At 43.2% G+C, this 3371-nt stretch overlaps 1 long non-coding RNA gene across 1 annotated transcript; it reads right to left on the bottom strand.

Moving 5' to 3' along the window:
• Positions 1 to 1334: 1334 nt before the first annotated feature.
• LOC147901924 (uncharacterized) lies at positions 1335 to 2457 on the bottom strand. Its single transcript, XR_015541048.1, has 3 exons — positions 2223 to 2457; positions 1792 to 2001; positions 1335 to 1509 (listed from the first exon to the last, which is right to left on the bottom strand). It is a non-coding gene; the product is annotated as an uncharacterized LOC147901924 (long non-coding RNA).
• Between the last annotated feature and the right edge of the window lie 914 nt (positions 2458 to 3371).

The raw sequence follows: 3371 nt of genomic DNA, 5'->3' as shown, positions 1-3371 counted from the left end.
AAGTTTTTTAATCCCAAGAAGGTCATGATAATGCCAAGCACAAGAAAGCCAACATCTGGTTGATTTTGATCATGATTGGGCTTTTTAATATAGCTCCACATGTTTTTCTACCCCTAAATATTCTGTCAATGTTCTTTGCCTAGATAGTCCTCCCAAATAAATGTAATAAAAGTTGTCTTTTTGTTTTTCTTTGTACATCACCTGTGGTCACCATAGGATGTAGGCCATGTGATATGTTTTAGCCTCCATGGTGCCTCCTGTAGACATATTGTACTTGCAAGAGAGTTAACCATGGGGGGGGGGGTTTGTGTTTTTACCTCCATGGTACCTCTTGCAGACATGAGAAGCTACCTACAAACTTTAGGGTGAATGGTCGAGAGGTGTGTTGTAGAGCATGTTATAGGATGATAGAATACCAAGGACATAATTTTGTCAATATAGGGAGCAATTTGAGAATGGTGTGCAATGATATGTGCATGGAAATTTGGAGATTTTGAGGAGGAGCAAGAACTGCACATGATATGGATACAGCTCTCATTCAGTAAATTGTGGATAATAACTCAGAGCATAGTATGCTTGACAAGAGTAGAACCATCTTGGATGGTTCTAGAGAGACACAACTAGTGATTCATGAAGTATAAAAGCAACACTAGTTGATTGGGTTGGTCCTACAAGCCCCTATATAGGGGGGGGGATTGCCCCTAATCTCAGCATTCAGTCAATCGGCATGCAACCTTGTTCTAGCCCTCCCGTAGCTCTAGTATGGGCCCTAGCATAGCAGTGAATCTGCCTTCATCCATATCAAAATTGGTGGCAGCATCTACACACCGGGGTTCGAAACCATAGAATTGAGGTTGGTTAGTCTGTTTCAGTAGCGTAGCACCCTCTCCCTCTCTCTCTTCTATCTTGCCCCCCCGTCTCTCTCTCTTCTATCTTGCAACATTTTTTTTCACATTAGTGGCTCTGCCCTTAAACACTTCTTCTGAGGTACGAGAGTGAATCTCAGCATCTCTCTCTCTCTCTCTCTCTCTCTCTCTCTCTCTTAAAAAATGAACCATATGCAAAAAATCGCCTTGGCCCATGCTGAGAACACCCCTTGAGGGATGATCTAATTCAACCATGCATAGAAAGTCGAGAAGCAATGCATTACTTGTAATTGTGTCTTTCAAGACTTGACGGATGAATTTAGACAATTTTACTTATCTAGAGAGCAAGATACTCTACTAAACATGCAAATCCACTTCCAAAGCATCTGGCTCCAGGTAACGATAACTGAATAAGATATAACATAGCCACCTTTGCGCTGCATTCAAAGAACACAGACCTTTCTAAAATGGGTTTTGCTACCTCGTATTCAACTTGAGCAGGAAGGCGTTGCTCGAGTTGTAGGTGGGCTCGAACTTGGAGCTGTCAGCAAGAAGGCACTCAGTGGGCACGAATGGTGGCTTTCCCACATATCTTTGGGCGTATGAGCTCTTTCAATGCTCTTCATGTAGAAATAGAGAATCCCTGTAGACAGTAGCAAAACATCAAATGTCCCGTAATGTTTCTAACGCAATAAAAACTTTTAACGACTCTGAGGGAGGACAACCATCATGTTCCCTGATTGTCGCAGAGTAGATGTTGGTGAGAGGGTAGGAACTTCGATTGCAATGCGAACGATAGCAGCCGTCCAAAGGAAATAAACTAGCATTGTTTATAGATTTCAAACAATGAACGTCCACAGTAGACCCTGGCAGAAGATCTACATCAAAGCAGTAAACAAGGTTCGGAAAGAGAGACGAATGAGACCTGGGAAACTTATGAGGAGATAGTGCAAAGAATCTCGATATTTGGGCAGGTCCATAATAATTGATTACTTTCGATAGTAACACAGCATCTTTGTTGCGGTGGTAAGACCAACGGTGGACATCGGGTGCTCTGAGGATATCATCTCGGTTGCGTCATCCATCTTTGTTAAATCGTTTCATGTATTGTTTTGATCTGGGCATAGCCTCGGCCCTATCTAAGCATAAATAATATAAGCTACCTTGCACAGCTTTTGTTTGAATGAAATCAAAAAGCCCGTACAGGCAAACGGACCTCCAAGCAAAGCCCACAAATCATTGACACATATTACAGGCAAACGGACCTCCAAGAAAAGCCGATTGTTGACACAAATCACAGGCAAATAGACCTTAAAGAAAAGCCCACGACTCGGCTTATCCAAAGCTGGGACTCACAGACTCGGTGAAGCGCATGGTGGTTCTGAGCGGTCCAACGTCCCACAGGATTTGTCCTCGGGTGTATTGAAGACGTAATGCAAGGCTACCATTAGTTCCACAACTCCGAGACTAGATCCAAGATGACCTCCCATCTTGGACACCTTGAAGATAACGTCCGTGCTGCGGAGCTCGTCAGCAACTTGCTTCAACTCCTACAAAATACACGAAGTATCAGGAACAATTCTACGAAATATTCTCCCTTCTCTGCGAGAGAGGCATTGCAGGTGGCTGGTCCGATCTGGCCGGTAGGCAAATAATAATGGTTTAGCTTAATCCTGATGAGATGGAGAGACTCTGGCGTGGGCGGGAAAGGAGAGAAGCTTGGAGCGTGAGGGTCCAAGAACTCAGGATATTTGTCTGCATTCAAGCATCATGTGAACTGGGCTTACCATAGCACTCCCTTCACCCAATTCAATGGAGGTAGACATGAGATTCTTACATGGGAAATTGGCCTCCAACAATAGTCAGAAGTCCTATAGAGGGCACATCACGAGCGGCCTACAAATGCTTGGATTTAGGAGCGCAACAATGGGCTTATCTACACGTTCTTTTGGATCAAATACTAGAGTATGCCTTTAGTGCAGAGGAGTCGTTTTGCACTCAATTGGGACGAAGAGTCAATAAAGCCTTTTTGTTTACTATTGGCCCAAGACATGGTAGAGAAAGTGTTTCTCAACTTATTGACTCTCACGAGGTTTTATAGTTGTGAGGTGAATGGGGATCATCGGTATATGGGAGCTTAACCACATTGAATTGGTCATTCGTACTAGCAATATCCATACTCTCTCCCTTTTTGGTGTCTTGCTTTTTTGGTCTCTCTTTCCCCTTGTCTTTTACCACATCTCAAGCCATGTGGGAGAGTCTAAATTAAGGGTTAATGTGGATAGGAGGATGTCCACTTATCATGTTCCAAGCTCTCAGCTCACCATAATGCAAAATCAAAGGGGGGTCAGTACGAGAAAGAAAGAAAGAAAGTTAATTAACGTCTACAAAAGAGCGAAGGGTCTATGAGACTAGAAAAAAACAAAATATGACAAAAGCTGAGGGGTGCAGCCACCCATACCCAAAGTTGATGTCTGATGAGAACAAATAAATACATCATGATGT

Source organism: Dipteris shenzhenensis, chromosome 5 (genome assembly GCF_047967505.1).
Source record: "Dipteris shenzhenensis isolate YYH24624 ecotype China chromosome 5, Dip_SZ_1.0, whole genome shotgun sequence".
Lineage (NCBI taxonomy): Eukaryota > Viridiplantae > Streptophyta > Polypodiopsida > Gleicheniales > Dipteridaceae > Dipteris > Dipteris shenzhenensis.
This window is presented reverse-complemented; position numbering and strand designations above follow the sequence as displayed.